General features: G+C 41.7%; 1 protein-coding gene across 3 annotated transcripts in view; it reads right to left on the bottom strand.

Annotated features, from left to right (window-relative positions):
- Positions 1-16,338, bottom strand: part of LOC124225349 (interferon-induced very large GTPase 1-like) — a 64,325-nt gene extending 47,987 nt beyond the window's left edge. For 2 of the 3 annotated variants that reach the window (XM_046637968.1, XM_046637969.1), the window contains exon 1: positions 16,241-16,330. The gene's annotated coding sequence lies outside the window, so the exon portion shown is untranslated. Of the gene's footprint in view, positions 1-16,240 lie in introns of all 3 variants that reach the window. The other variant, XM_046637967.1, reaches the window with a different exon arrangement.
- Between the last annotated feature and the right edge of the window lie 434 nt (positions 16,339-16,772).

Raw genomic sequence — 16,772 nt, 5'->3', positions numbered from 1 at the left:
CCAGTCTTTAGGGGAGGGAGCAAAGTTTTCTCTTACCCAGTTTCACCCCCTCAAGGGGGGCTCCAGCCTCACCACCCTCCATTGTATGGCTGCATGGGTCTCTCCAACATTTTTGTGTTGTGCTTGGATGTCTCTGTTAGAGTATGCATGTTTTTCTTGTTGTATATTGGAGGGGAAATATTTCTGGGAAACTCATTCTGTCATTGATGCTGACATCAATCCAGAACATATACTAATTCTAAAACTCCCAGTGAAGATGAAAGGTGTAGTGTTTAATTGGTTGGGTTTAATTATCTGGTTACAAAAATGCTCATTAGAGAAATCAATCTAACACGAAGAGAAAAGCTGGGTGAGGAACTGACAAGCTTTTTGAGTGTTTATTCCAATTCATAAGGTAGCACAAACTCTTTGCACCAAAGGAAATCAGCCAATGTTTTGACAGTTTTTGTAAGAGTAGATAAAATTAGTAGAAAATTCCTCTCATCCTTTCTAGGTAGAGAACAGGGTTGTTTGCTCTCTTGCATGCAATACATATCTTTTTAAGGCTGTTTGCTGCCTCTTGGAAGAGCTCGAGTGCAAGTTCTAGTTTATATCTGTTTGTCAGCATGAACCTGGCTCCTTGAGATGCAACCTCAGCGTCAGTATGGATCACTCGCAGAATTTCACAGAAGTAACTAGAACTGTAACCCTCATTCTGTTGTTCTCCTATGTATATGATTTCTTTAAAGAATTTCAGAATTTGTTCTGTTGTCCTCTATATAATATCTTTTTCAAACTCTTCCACAGAGGGTTCATATGCTTGGAACTTTTTAGAGGTGATAACATGTTTCAAATAATTGAAATGTTAAAATAAAACATTAAAGTAAAATGTTTTATTCATATTATGATACCTAGTTTTGTTCACAATATTGGAATGCTTTTTAAAATGCTCCAACAGAATGTTCTCTAGCTCAATAGCAATATCAGAACCCTCAGCAGAAGGGAGTGTGGGAGGAAACAGAATGCAGATGTTCTCTGATCAGATCTTGTTGAAAGTATCTCTGAGCTCCTTATCATGCAACTCTTTCCCACTGGGGGACACAGCCATCTCTGAGTTTTTACAATAGCTCATTTTCAAATTTTACTTTTTGCTGCTTCAAGAGGTGTTGTGTTTTCTTTCCACTGATGAAGTACTCACATTTTCTCACAGTTTATCCTATAAGCTCCTTTTTAAGATCCTTCAAATCATCTTCCTTCCTTTTCACTGAGCCAAGATACCTCTATCTCTGTCTTCCCAAAAATACCTTTCAAATTCTTGCTTAATGGCTTCATATCTTTCCACAAGTCAATTCTCTATTGATCTTCTTTTGATCTCCTCAACAACTGCATTCAGAATCTGGTTGGTCAGCTGATTCTGCAAGTCAACCTATGACTTCTCAGTTCCCAGGTCCAGCTGTTATACATCTCTTCAGTTTATTCATAGCCATGTCCTCCGGGGTGTTCCTGAACCTGAAAATGAAGTTCTCATTCACTAAGGCCTTCCATAAATGCTATATCTGGACTCTAAGTTCTGATATCTTCAAAATAGGTCCCCTGGATTCTTCTTTGGCATATTTAAGAATCCTGCTTTTCAGCTCCTGAACATTGTGGCTATAGCAGCGATTAGAAGGAGCCAGTTGGGGAGAACCTTCCCAAAAGTGAGCAAAGTAATAGATATGAGTCTTGACATCAAACTTAATGACATCACTGAAGTGGCATACATCTGAGCACTGTTCTTGTTTGGTTGCAGCGAGTGTCATTTCATCCAATCTCTCTTGCAGCCGTCTTTGCCTTTCCATACTTTGATTTGTGTCTGTCACTTCTTCTATATTCTGATGAACAAACAGACAAACCTACAAACCTACAACCATGAATCCAACTGAGTTATCTTTCAAGCTTGAGAATAGACTAAAATTATTTTCAGAAACTAATAAACTAGAAAGATTACCATCCACAAGGAAGAGCCACGGGGTCGGCCCCCTGTCTAGCTAGATTTTTAGAATTGATCTTCATTATGCCTTTTCTTATATTTACTTTGGGTTTAATTTTTTATTTTTTGATTTTTTTTTTTGAGTTGGGATCTGTGATTATTGGTTTGAGATGTTACCTCTTTTCTAATATAGGTATGTGATGAAATAAACTTACTCCTAAATACTACTTTAGTAGCATCCCACAAAATTTCATATTTTGTGTTTTTATTTTTATTTCAGTTCAATATCTTAAATTTCCTTTTGATTTATTTTTTCTTTCTCTCTATGAACTGTGGGTTATTTAGAATTATTTTGCTTACTTTCCAAACACTTGAGGAGTTTCCAGATATCTCTCTGATATTGATTTCTAGTTTAATTCCATTACAATCAGAGATCATATGTCATGTGATTTTAATTCTTTTAAACGTTTTTTGCTTGTTTTATGATCTCTTTTGATGAGTATTCTCTGTAAACTAAAAAAGAATGTATAGTCTGCTGTTTTGCTTGGGATATTCTATAAAAGTCGATTAGGTCAAGACCTTTACAATGTTTTTCAGATCCTCTATATCTTTACTGAATTTTCTGTCTCATCCTTTTATAAATTTCTAAGAAAGGAATGGTGACATCTTGCACTATAGTTGAGCTTTTGTTTGTTTTCTTGTTAGGTTCATCAATTTTTCTTCATTTTAAGAACAGCTCTGTTGTTAGGTGCATACACATGAGGATTATTATGGCTTCTAGGTGATTTGACCCCTTTGACATTATGTAATGTCCCTCTTTATTCTTGTTAATATCCCTTGTTCTGAATTCAACTTTGATATTAATACAGCCTTTCTAGATTTAGAAGTACACACTCACCAGAGCCCCCTCAGGTGTTTCTTGGCCTGCATCCAGCCCTGTCTCCCGCCACTGACCTGAACCACTGGCTCCAAGTGAAGGGATGAGAAAAGATATTCCACACAAATAGAAAATGAAAGAGTAAAGTTGCCATACTGTATCACACAAAATCGACTTTAAGTTAAAAACTGTAACAATAGAAAGAAGGTCTTTATATAGTGATAAGATTGTCAATTCGTGAAGAGGATATAACAATCATAAATATGTATTCATCCAACATTGGAATACCTAAGTATATTGAGTAAACACTAACAGATCTGAAGAGAGTAAGAGACAACAATACAATAATAGGAGTGGACTTCTATACCACATTTGAAACAATGGATAGATCATCCAGACAGAAAATCAATACAGAGACATTAGAATTGAAATATATTTTAGAACAAGTGGACCTAACAGACATGTACAGACCGTTCCACCCAATAGCAGGAGAATACATGTTCTTCTCAAGCAACATGGAACATTCTCCAGGAGAGAATACAGATCACAAAATACGTCTCAGCAAATTAAGAAATATTGAAATTATACCAAGTATCTTTTCTGACCACAATGGTAAGAAACTAGAGATCAGTAACAGAAGGAAAATTGGAAAATTCACAAATATGCAGAAATTAAACTACACACTCATGAACAATGGGTAAAAGATGAAATCAAAAGGATATGAAAAAATATCTTTAGCTGATTAAAAGGAATCACCTTTCTTTCTTTTTCTCCCTCATTCTCTCTTTCTCTCCTTCTTTCTACTTTCCTTTCTTTCTCTCTTTCTCTCTCTTTCTTTCTTTCTTTCTTTCATTCTTCCTTCCCTCCTTCCTTCTTTCTATCATGATTCCTGGGTTTTAAATTTACTGCATATAGAAGATTAATGATGATCTGTGTGCATCTGTGTGTGTGTGTGTGTGTGTGTATGCTAACGGTGGGGTGGGTGATCATAAGATGATAAACACAGCAGACATAGGATAGGGAAGTAATTTGGGAGAAGAGATGTAACAGCTAGATCTTAAGTTAACATGAGAGAAGCCATCTTAGGGAAAAGAAGCAACATTGTAAGTACGACCCTGACTCACTAGTCTCTGTGAATACATTCTAGCCTGCACATGGCCTAGACGATTAAGCATCTCTCACTTTTACAAAATACATGATCTGCTAGTTCTATGACACTTTTTAATTTATATCTCCCAGCTGTGATAAGACAACTTTGTTCTCTGAGTTCGCCAGGAACATGATGGCCTCCAGAAAGAAAAATTCTGTGTTGGTGCCCTTCATGAATGACAGAAGAAAGAGATAATGTGGTGCCTTGAAGTTTGTCGCATCAGATAGTTGACATCCCTAAAACCATCTCCTACCCTGCCCATTTACTGTATGTGACAGCCTCAAGATTCTGTATGATTTTAAGATGGTTCTTCAGGACACTAGTCTGCCATCCAATTATGCTAGCTAACTGTATAAATGTTCCTTTTTCTACCACTGGATTGTTTGCAATTGATTGTCACTAGATTGTGGTGAGCAGAACCAGTCCCTTTTTGTTTGGTTACAAATTTCTGGTGACCCAGGTGGGATGTGCCTCTGCTCACAGCTAGTTAACTCCAGGAGAAATCTTGGACTTTCACAGTGGCTGCTGGGACATTCTTTCTCCTGGGGACTGTCTCTGAGTTCTCTTGACTGTTGACTGCCTTCAATGCTTCCTAGTGGCTGAAGAAAGCAAACAGGCTCTAGATTTACTTGTTTGTTTTTGCTTCTGATGAGTCAACAGGCTCAATCTGGAATAGGGTAGGTCATCTCGGGGGTGCCCATGTACTCCCTTCTCCTCCATCTGGGGTCTTTCCATTTATGGTGGGGCCATCTAGGATCCCTTCCACTTATGGAGGGGCCATCTGGCGTCCTTACTGTTGGTGGAGGGGCCATCTCGGTGTGCATTTGGAGTGGGAACAGTTGAGTTGTAGAACTTTCTACTCTAAACCTGGGAACTGGTTCACTGGTTGTCTGTTTTTTGTTTGTTTGTTTTTTTCAGTGTCTGGATCTATGTGTCTGTCTATCTCTTTGTATTGGAATGGGAGAAACTCCCTAAGTCCCCAAGAAAAGCCCTCTGGGCTGCCTCCTGACTAAATGGGTTGAGTTTAGCTATGAGCCCATGTCCAGGAAGAAGATAGTTTTCTTTTGTAGCACCACATGGCCACATATTCTTTAAACTCCAGAGAGAAAATGGCCAAAATAGGACAATTTCAGTTTACCCAAACTGCTGTATTTACATATTCAATTGGAAAAAGCAAAGTATAAAATTAAACAACCAATGGGGGGCATATTTTAATCTTTTGAGGCTCCCAAATCAAATCAGGAATACTTACTGCCTCTTTAAAAGAAAATAATTAAATAATTAAACGTGCTAGCATAATGAAAACAAAGCTGCTCTCTTGCGGAGCTTCCCCTCTTCGACTCCCCTGAAATTATTGATTAAGCAAGTAAACTTTTGAGATAATTTGGAGTTATAGTGGTCATTCTGGGGAACCTCTGTTTCAGGCGAGGCCACCTTAAGGGTCACCCTTACAAGAGAAAATTAGAAACTTCTCATGATGGAATGCAGTCTTTGATTAATATACAGAAAGTTCTAAAAGGCAAAATGATTTCAAAAACAGCTATACAAAGGAGCCTTACAGCAAAAAGAAAAAAAATCTTTAATAAAAATTGTTGGCTATCTGAGCTGGTCCACTTGCCAGAAAAATAGTTTGGACCCAACCATTCTTTTGAGTTTTGTACCTAAGATCTCCTTAAAATTTTGAAGATCTCTGTTTCTGTCTATCTGCCTCTATATGTATTTGTCTGCCTCCAGATGATATAATTTCTAAAGGAATTTTATTTAATTGCCTTGGAGTAAAGACTTTTATAAGTTATTTCTAAATGTAATATAAGCTAACCCAAATGCCTTTCAAATTACCCTGATATAAAATAACCTTTGTTAAATTAAGAGCTTAAGTTTGTTGGTTTGATTGGAATAAATATGTTTGAGAGTTATCAACATTGTATATAGTGCAAACACTAAGTCTGTTACAAAATTTGTTAGCAAAAATAGTGACACATAGAAATGGCAAGCAGGGGCCAGCCCTGTGGACAAGTGGTCATGTTCCTGCACTCTGCTTCAGCAGCCCAGGGTTTTGCCAGCTCAGAACTTGGGCACAGACATGGCACTACTCATTAGGCCATGGTGAGGTGGCATCCCACATGACACAACTAGAAGGACCCACAACTGAAATATACAACTATGTACTGGGGGCATTAGGGGAGGAAAAAGTAGGAAAAAAAAAAAAAAAGAAATGGCAAGCAATAGGATATCTTGGAGTATACGAGGAAGCCATTTGGTGTAAACCTAATTCAACCTGACTTTGTTTTTCAAAAGGGCCTGACATGGTCATTGAGCATGCATTATATATCTGCTTTAAACATTTCCTATGGCAAGAACAAAGGCCCTTAAGATAAAGGTGCAACTTCCCCCCACTTAACATTCCTTGGCATTTCCTTAGACTAGGAATTGATTGCTGTGCTCACCTGTGACCACCCAGCTCACGTGTGACCACCAAGCTCAAGACAACAGACTTGCTTCCTGCTGCACCCATCAAGACAACAGACCTACTACCTGCTGTTTCCATCAATTGCTGTGTCGACAGGGCAATCTTGTGACTATTGTGGAAGGGACATTTCAATCATATGTGAATCATCCTCTTTGAGGGTATATAACCACTCTGTACACCCCCACTTCTTTGGAGTGCTCTGTTCCTTTGTGGAAGGACTCTCCCAGGCTATATAGTCCTCACATTTCAGCTCAGAATAAACTCACCCCAATTTTGATTGATAGATTGGTTATGGATTATTTGCATTGACAAGGGGTATGCTGGAACCAGCTTGTACTGGCTCATGCGAACCAATTGTTACATTTTCAGGAACTTTGTAAGGCATTTCTTAAGCACAGCCATTATGAAAAATAAATTCTATAAGAGTCACATCAGCAAATATAAAGGGCTAATAACTCCAGGGGCCCATCTTCCACTGAAACAATAAACAAGCAAGAGAAAAACCACCAGAATCAACCCTTTTGGAACTTTGGAAAATAGTCAAAGGTTTATAGCAACCAAATGAAAGCTGAATCAAGAAAAAGGCAACCTGAAAATGGGAATGGAGTGTTTTGGCCTTTTTGATTGCTCTTGGCTCACGCTCCTGCCCTGCTTGATAGAGGTCTTGAAGACATCAGCCCACCTTTCCAATGTGGGACCCTGGTCCCTGATTCCAAAGGGAGAAGAGCAGACCTTGTTCTCTAAGAATTGTGTTCGTCTGTTTGGATCTGAGGGCTATCTGAAGGACTGATAAAAGGCAGTCTTGCCTTTGTTTTGCCTAGCACAGAGCTTCCTCAGGGCAGAAAAGCAGCCAAGTGGAGGGTATTGTTTGAAAACAATGAAAGGCAAATGAACAAGCCCTCCTGCCTGAGAGAAGAGACTAAGGTTAAAACAAACAATAGACATGCTGAAAACTTGGGAGGAAAGCCTGAAGGGAGAGATTTTGTGTGGAAGTAGAAGATTAACTAGCTCCCTATATATAGAACTTTAGGAAGCCACCTGAAAACTCAGGGCAGGATATATGCTCAGAAAATTCCTGAGAAGACCCTGAGCTATGATAAGTAAATGAAAAGCAATAGAATATATTGAAGTGTATGAGGGAACCATTCTGTTTCAAGCTAATTTGGGCTGACCTTGTTTTTCCAAAAGGGCCTGTGGAGCTTGCATTGTATATCTGCATTAAACATTTACTATGTCCCAAAGACAAGAATTATGCCCTTAAAGAGAGGAATATAGCTTCCCCCATAAAGGCATTTCTTTAACGATAAGCATCTCTTCCTGGAAACTAAGGATTAATTACCAACCTGTTGTACTCCTCTTTTGACCACTAACCTGATGACCACCAACCTGCTTGCCAGCTAAGCCTCTGATGACAGTAGTAAAAGAGATATCCCTGTCATATGTGATGTGTGCTCTTTTTTCCAAGATGATATATAACCACTCTGTATACTCCACTTCTTTGGTGACCTTCCTTCACTGGGGAAGGAAAGCCCAAGGCCATAGTCTTCAAACTTGGCTCATAAAAATCTCACCCCAAGTTTGATTAATAGACTGACTATGGATTATTTGCACTGATATCTTTTACCTCTAACTGATTCTTAAGCTACAGATAAGCAGAAAGTGAAGGTTAAGGCATGAAGGAAGGAATGGGGAGGAGATGTTTGTTTGAGAGAACATCAAGGACTAACAAGGGCTCATACAGCCTAGTGGGAATGATGTGGGGTCGGTGAGACGAGGAGTCGAAAGAAAGATTTCTTAGACTCTCAAGATCTGGCAGTAGTGCTCTTTTATTTAGATAATAGTGTGGAATAGCATGGGGACAGGACCCATGGTCAGTCAGAGCTTCTGCTGCTGCCGCTTCTGCTGCCCCCACTGGCATGGGGACAGGGCCCATGGGCAGGCAGAGCTGGTGCGTGGGGACAGGACCACAGGCGGTCAGAGCTCCTGCTGCTGCCCTCGCTGGCATGGGGACAGGACCCATGGGCAGGCAGAGCTGGTGTGTGGGGACAGGACCCACAGGTGGTCAGAGCTCCTGCTGCTGCCCTCGCTGGCATGGGGACAGGACCCATGGGCAGGCAGAGCTGGTGCGTGGGGACAGGACCCACGGGCGGTCAGAGCTACTGCTGCTGCCCCCGCTGGAATGGGGACAGGTCCCATGGGCAGGCAGAGCTGGTGTGTGGGGACAAGACCCACAGGCAGTCAGAGCTCCTGCTGCTGCCCCGAGTTGAGGGTTAGGGCTAATTTTATAACGCATGGGTACGTGACTTATTTTTACTGGAGAAAAGAAAAGATGATGTAAAAAGTCATTAAATGATTTCAGTGCAGATGGGGTCTGGTTATTGTGCGGTCATATAACTTTAGATACGAATCTGGCCATATAGATCGGCATGTAGGTGAGGATGCCCTGGGCTTCTCTCCCTGGGGCGGTCCTAATTCATACCATAAAAAAAGTCCACTGGGTCGTATAGTTTGGCATGTAGGCCAGGTCACCTTGGGCTTCTCTAGCTGGGGCAGCCTTAATCCACATCAGGAAGACCTCTACCAGGGTGAGAGCTTTCGTGGGGTGTAACCTCATCAAGCCAACACCTCAGGAGACCAGATAGTGAGAGCAGAGAGAAAGCCTGGAGAGCGTGCAGGAGAAAGCAGCCCTCCCCCCACCCACCCCATGCCTACTCCACTGCCTGGGATCTTGGTTAAAGGTACTGGCCTCAGAATACATGGCTCTCAACCCCCACCCAGTGGCATTAAGAGGTCACTGCAACCAAATAATATCAGAATGCATAAGACCTGACCCACCTCCTCTAGGAAGATCCAACACTACATCAAGTCTCCAGACCAGAGGGAAAAGGACAAGTACCCAGAATTCAGTCCCAAAGACACAGAAATAGCTACTCTAAATGACAGTGAATTCAAAATAGCTATCATAAAAAAACTCAGTGAGGTAAAAGAGAACGTAGTGAAACAATTCAACGAGTTCAGGAGCTACTTCACAAAAGAGATTGAAACTGAAAAGAAGAATCAATCAGAAATAGTGGACATGAAAGCCACAATGGAAGAGATAAAACAAAATAGATTCCTGGAAGTCTCAAATGGACATCATAGAGGAGTGTACCAGCATAATCAAAGACAGACATGTTGAAATGCTCCAGACAGAGGAGTAGAGAGAAGTAAGACTGAAACGAAATGAAGGGAGTCCCTGAGAAATAATGGACTCAATTAGAAAATGCAACATAAGAATTACAGGTATTCAAGAAGGAGAAGAGAGGGTGAAGGGAGCAGAAAATGTGTTCAAAGAAATAACAGAAGAGAATTTCCCAAAGTTAGCGATAAAGAAGGAAATCTGTGTGGAAGAAGCTGTCAGATCGCCTAGATATGTTAATGAAATAAGACCTACTGCAAAGCATATAGTAGTTAAACTGGCAAAAATATATGACAAAGAAAAAATACTAAGAGCAGCAAGGCAGAAGAAACTAACCTACAAAGGAGCCCTAATCAGGCTTTCAGCAGATTTCTCTGCAGAAACCTTACAAGCTAGGAGAGAATGGAATGACATATTCAAATGCTTAAAAGACAAAAATTTTCAGCCAGGAATACTCTATCCAGCAAAAATATCCTTCAGATATGAAGGAGAAATAAAAACGTTCCCAGACAAACAAAACCAAAGGGACTTCATAGCCATGAGAAACCCCCTACAAGAAATACTCAAGAAGGCCTTCACACCTAAAAAAGAAAGGGAGAAAGGGATCACAAAACATGGAGTAAGGAGTTAAATAGGTTGAAAGAATTGGAATAGGATAGCAAATACTCAAATACAGCATCAAGCTAATGGGAAGGAAAACACCAAACCAACGATAAGCCTGACATTTTAATCAGAAACTCACAACATAAGATGGAATAAGGTGTGAGAAAAACAACTGAGGCAGGGAGGAGGAAAGGTACTGAATTGGTTTAGACTAAGGAAATAAGAGGCCATCAGAAAATGGACGATCTCATACATGAGATTCTGAATACAAACCTCAGGGTAACCACTAACCTAAAAAGCAGAACAGAGATGCAAATAATAAATAAGGAGAAAACAAAGAAACACATCATTAAAAACTACATAATTCAATGGGTAGACCAAAACACACAGGATGAGAAACAAAGGAAATGCAGGAGAACTGGAAAACGAGTGATAAAATGACAGTTTAATGCCCTCATACATCAATAATCACTCCAAACATAAATGGATTAAATTCTCCACTAAAAAGACACAGGGTAGTGAGATGGATTAAAGAACAACACTCAACAATATGCTGCCTCCAGGAAACACATCACAAACAATAAAACCCCAGGACCAGATGGCTTCCCTGGGAATTCTACCAAACTTTCAGAGAGGATTTCATACTTAGGCTTCTCAAGCTATTCCTAAAAATTAGAGAAGATGAAACGCTTCCTAACACATTCTATGAGGCCAACATCACTCTGATACCAAAGCCTGACAAGGACAGCACAAAAAAAGGAAAACTACAGGCCAATATCGCTGATGAAAATAGATGCAAAAATTCTCAACAAAACTTGGCAATCCAAAATCAGCAACATATCAAAAGGATCATACATCATGATCAAGTGGATTTTATACCGGGACCATTACCCTCTTATCATTGAAATAGGTGATTTTAGTACATTTGTCTTTTAACCTTCATATTATCTTTACAGGTGGTTGATCTGCTACCTTAACTATATTTTTACCTTTACAAGTGATTTTATTGCCTGGTTTTTTTTGGTGGGTGTTTTTTTTTTTTTTTTGATAATTTTTTAATCTCTATTTGTGGTCATCACTTTCCCACTGAAATAAGTCCCTTCAGCATTTCTTGTACAACTGATTTCTTGGGGATAAACTCCTTTAATTTTGCTTCTCTAGGAAGCTCTTTATCTCTCCTTCCATTCTGAATGACAACCTTGATGGATAGAGTATTCTTGGCTGTAGGTTTTTTCCTCTTAGCACTTTAAATATGTCATGCCATTCTCTTCTCGCCTGTGGTGTCTCAGCTGAGAAGTCCCCTGATAGCCTTATGGGCTTTCCCTTGTATGCCACTTGGGGCCTTTCTCTTGCTGCTTTTAGGATTCTCTCTTTATCTTCAATTTTGGACATTTTAATTATAATATGTGTTGGTGTGGGCCTCTTGAGCTTATCTTGTTTGGAGCTCTCGGTGCGTCCTGTACTTGCATGTCTGTTTCCTTCCTTAGGTAAGGAAAATTTTCATGTGTTATTTCTTCAAATAAATTTTCTACCCCTTTGTCTGTCTCTTCTCCTTCTGGAACATTTATAATCTGAATGTTGGTGTGCTTGATATTGTCTCAGAGTTCCCTTAGACTGTTCTCATTCTGTCTAATTCTTTTTTCTTTTTTCTGTTCAGCTAGGGGGATTTCCTCTAGTCTTTCTTCTAGCTCGTTGATCCGTTCTTCTGTATCCACTACTCTGCTATCAAGCCCCTCTAGCGAATTTTTAATTTCCAGTATTGTATTCTTCATTTCTGACTGGTTCTTTTTTATATTTTCCAATTCTTTGCTGATGAGCTCGCTGTGTTCATCCAGTCTTCTCCCAATATCTGAGAGCATCCTGATGAGATTTTGTCTGAACTCTTTGTTGAGTAGGTCACTTATTTCTGCTTCATTTAGACCGTTTTCTGGGGTTTTGTCCTGTTCCCTTGCTTGGAAAGTATTCCTTTGTCTCCTCATTATGCCTCTTTCTCTGTGCTTATTTCTATGTATTAAGTGAGTTGGCTGTGTCTCCTGATCTTGGAGAAGTGCCTTATGTGTGACATGCCTTATGAGGCCCAGCAGTGTGCTTCCCTCTCATCACCAGTCCAAATGATCCAGGAGTGACCCCTTTGTGGGCTACTTGTGTCTTTCCTCTGTGGCAGGGTTGCTCTTACTGCAGGTACCCAGGGAGTTTAGTCTTTCCTTCCCTGGCCAGCTGTTTGTAAATCAGGTTTGGGGAGCCTCAGCACTGATGGCTACAAAGTCTATCAGCACACTCCTCTTGCAGTTTTCCTCTTAATCAGGTTGGTACCCAGTGTGGCTGGTTGCTAGGCTCAGGGGCTTACAGTTGCGATAAGCCTCAGGTCTACAAGGCTGTTGTCAGTTCTCTTAGGAGTGCAGCTGAGTGGGGCTGGCCCTAGGCATGGGAGCACTCAGTTCTTTCAGGCTTTGGAAGTTGGGGCTGATCCTTTTTATGGCTATTTGTGAAGCACAGGTCTTCTCCTGCTGATAAGCCTCATCCCCCACAGGACCACACACACACATTCAACACAGTCCTGGTCCATGCACACTTCCCAAACCCCTGGAGCATACTCTGATGCTGCACTGCAGAGGCCCCCACCTCTCCACCAATGCCCCACACAGTTCACCTTGTCCTCACACAGGCCCTGCCACACACAGGCAGACACACCAGCCTGCCTGGAGAGGTTCAAGGCACCCAATTAATGCAGGCCGAAAAGTAGCCTGAGGGCTTGCTGTTGGGTGGGGCCGGTCCCTAGGTGGGGCTGCCTGCCCTGGCTGAACGGGATTAAGTCTGTGCTCTAGTGGGTGTGGCCGACCCCTGGGCCAACAGGCCAAGGGAATAACCTTAATGGTGCCCACCGGGGTCTGTGTCAGCACGCCTGGACCAGGTCAGAACAATGGCCCCCACCAATGTCTCAGTCTCTGGAGAGGTCCCTCCTCTCCCCAAGATGCCTTCAGAGCCCACCAGGTGAGTCTCCTTTCACCAAAGGACTGTCAGCCTTCTCTCTGGTGATTTTAGGTTGCCGCAATGAGTGAGTTTGTGCGTGGGCCCTTTAAGACCTGGGTCTTTTTGGCTTTCAGCTGGTAGCTATCTGGGGGCATCCTTGCTGCAGTTAACAGCAAGCAAAGCCAGAGAGTAAGACCCTCGTCTCAGTTGGGCTGAATCTGAAGTATGCTTATAGCAGTATCAGCCTCCACTCCAGGCCTCACTCCTCCAGGGAGGGCTGCATATCTTAGGGTGCCGCCCGCCTGGCCACCTGAGAAGCTCCACTCTTCCCAAAGGTGGCTTTTTTCCTCTCCAGCAGGAGCTTCTGCCTCTTCCACCTTAGTCAGGACTGTCCCTTGTTGTCGGGGTTCTTTTTATCCATTTTTCGGTTTTCTATCCAGGGTAATTTTTCCAAAAGTAGTTTGTGTTCATGGGAGGAGATGAGTGATCCGGGGTCGGTGAGCCGAGGAGTCGAAAGAAAGATTTCTTGGACTCTCAAGATCTGGCGGTAGTGCTCTTTTGTTTAGAGAAGACTGGGGAATAGCATGGGGACAGGTCCCATGGGCAGTCAGAGCTGCTGCTGCTGGCATGGGGACAGGATCCACGGGCAGGCAGAGCTGGCATGTGGCTGCTGCTGCTGCTACTGCTGCAAACATGGGTGGAGAGTAAGGCTAAATTTAAGGCTTAGGTATGTGAGTTATCTCTTTATAAGACAAAGGAAAGAATATGTAAAATAGTTAAAATGGTGCCAGTGCTGGGAGGGTCCGGCCATTGGGCAGTCCCACAACTTTTAGATAAGAATCAAACCGGATTGAGTAAATGGCAGAAGCCACCGCTTAAATATTATCCTCAGTCCTAGGAGCCTGCTTCTCATCTGCAGTTTTAAAATTAACCAGCCTAAAATCCTCATCAATGAGTTTGGAGTCTGCTTATGCAGCCATCTTGACAAGATCTGTGCTTTTCTCTTGTTAATCTGTCTTATGTCAATTCAATGTTGATGAGGATTATTTTAGGCTGATTACTGTTAAAACTACAGATGAGAAGGGGGCTGGTTACTTTTAATAAAAGCAACTCTGAAGAGTGGAGTTTGCTTGCCCTTTGTTGGGAAACATTTACATTTGTAAGGGAAACCTCCATCTGTAAAGATGCCTCCCTCTCTGTGCCAGGAAGAAGGGGGATGACCTTATCTCTAGAAACTCTTAATCAATGCCAAAGGCAAGAACTTAAGTTGTTTACTGTCTGGCAACCTCATGTAAGTGACCCCACCCCCCCAACATCCACCTTTGTCTTTAGCTGAAGGTAATATTTAAGCGGTGGCTTCTGCCATTTACTTAATCTGGTTTGATTCTTATCTAAAAGTTATAGGACCACCCAATAAGCAGACCTTACCGGCACTGATACCATTTTTTAACTCTTTTTACATATTCTTTCCTTTGTCTTGTAAAGAGATAACTCACATACCTATGCCTTAAATTTAGCTTTACACTCCACCCATTTGGGCAGCAGCAGCAGCAGGAGCAGCAGCAGCTCCTCCTGCCCGTGGGTCCTGTCCCCAGGCGGCAGCTCTGACTGCCTATGGGTCCTGTCCCCATGCTGTTCCATACTATTCTCTAAATAAAAGAGAACTACTGCCAGACCTTGAGAGTCCAAGAAATCTTTCTCTCGACTCCTTGGCTCACCAACCCCGCATCAAATTTCTGTGTGTGTATGTGGGTGTGGTGAGGAAGTTTGGCCATAAGCTTACATCTGTTGCCAATCTTCCTCTTTTTGCTTGAGGAAGATTGGCCCTGAGCTAACATCTGTGCCAATCTTCCTCTATTGTGTATGCCAGTGGCTGTCACAGCATGTCTTGATGAGTGGTTTAGGTCCATGCCTGGGAGCTGAACCTGTAAACCCAAGCCACCAAAGCAGAACATGCCAAACTTAACCACTATGCCACTGGCCGGGCCCTCAATTCAATTTTTATACCAGCCAACAAACTTAGAAAGGAAGAAGGGAAAATTTTTCCTCCCCTGCCTAGGGCTCTGTACTCCTGACCCAGTTCAAGTTTCTCCTTATTTGTGAAGCCTTTCATTAATCTTCGAGTCGAGTTAGTACCTCTCTTCTCTGTGCCTGCAATAGTACCTGTGACTCACATGAACCATAATAGCAATGTTAAACTTTTCCTGAGTCTTTCACTCCTAGAAAACAATGTTAGTGAAAAAAACACACCCACCCTTATGTGTTCTGAGAAATGACTAATTGCAGAGAACCAGTCTTCCCCCATGACTGACTTAGATAAGACTCACCAATGTCTCCCTTTTTTACTTATAATGAGGCCAAATACACACCCTTAAAATTCCCATTCTTTGTGTCATAAAATGTTAGCTGAGCTGTTTGTCCCACTGATCGATTGAAACAAAATGCTTGTAACTTAATTGAACATTAGTTAAGCTTCTCTCCTTTCCTCAGGCCCCTGAACTTTGACCCCCCCCTCCTCCTGACCTAGCACACAACCCTCTTTAATGATCCCTCCTAAGAATCTGCAGACCTCAAGGAAAAACATTCCCTGATTATCCCACCCCTTCCATGTGCTGTTCTTTCTGGCCTTGTTGACACTTCCCCATAAAAGAAAGTTCCTTTCTGCCTGGCCTTTGAGATGCTGGCACCTCTATGGGTGGACTGTTTTCCCTATTGCCGTAGTGTCCTTCCCCTTATTGCAATAATCCTTTCAAATAATGTCTCTCTTTACCTAAGTCTGGATTTATTTTTATTTCATAAGACAAGTTACCAAATTATTTCATTGTCTGTTTAGAGACTGTACTCCGTTTCCCCAAGATTTGTAGCTGTTTTTTGGAACAATGATGATGGCAGATTCATATTTGTGTTACTAATATAATGTAATCTGCTTGTGTCTCTGACACTTCTCTATGGCTATTCCCACCAATTCCTGCTTCTATTTTAGTCTCTGAGACTGTCATTGTATCTGTCTGTCTACCCCATTTCCCTCCTTTTTCTTCACCTACTTGTCTCCTTGAGGCCGTGCTCCTGTCTTCAGGTTGCTCCAGAGAAAACAGAGACAAGGCAGAGTAGATTCCTTCCGTGAGCCGGGTAGGCTGCAGACTCACATCTCCAGCCCAGACTTTAGATTCCTCTGTGGCAGAGAGAGCTGAACTTATCCTTTGACCAAGAAGTGAGAAACTGGTTTCAGTTTTGTTTTTATTGGTCACTGTGGTTTTAAAAAAAAATATTCACCCGATTAAAAGGAATCATCTTTCTTTCTCCTTTGTTTCTTTCCCTTCTCTCTTTCCGTTGTGATTCCTCCATTTTAAACTTACTTCAGATAGAAGACTAATGTTGGGCAGGGGAGTGTTTGTGTACTAATGGTGAGGGTGGTTGAGCACAGGATGATGAACACAACAGACACAGGGTAGGGAAGGAATCTGGGAGAAGAGAGCTGGGCACATTAGAGTTTCTTCCTCGGGGAAAGTCCTTTAACTGCCTTACTGTTCTAGTTTTCAAGTCACCCAAGGACAGAGAGAGAAGCAGGTTCCCAGT

This window comes from Equus quagga, chromosome 14 (genome assembly GCF_021613505.1).
Source record: "Equus quagga isolate Etosha38 chromosome 14, UCLA_HA_Equagga_1.0, whole genome shotgun sequence".
In the NCBI taxonomy this organism is placed as follows: domain Eukaryota; kingdom Metazoa; phylum Chordata; class Mammalia; order Perissodactyla; family Equidae; genus Equus; species Equus quagga.
Note: the sequence above shows the minus strand (reverse complement) of the source record. Positions and strands in the feature narration are given on the sequence as shown.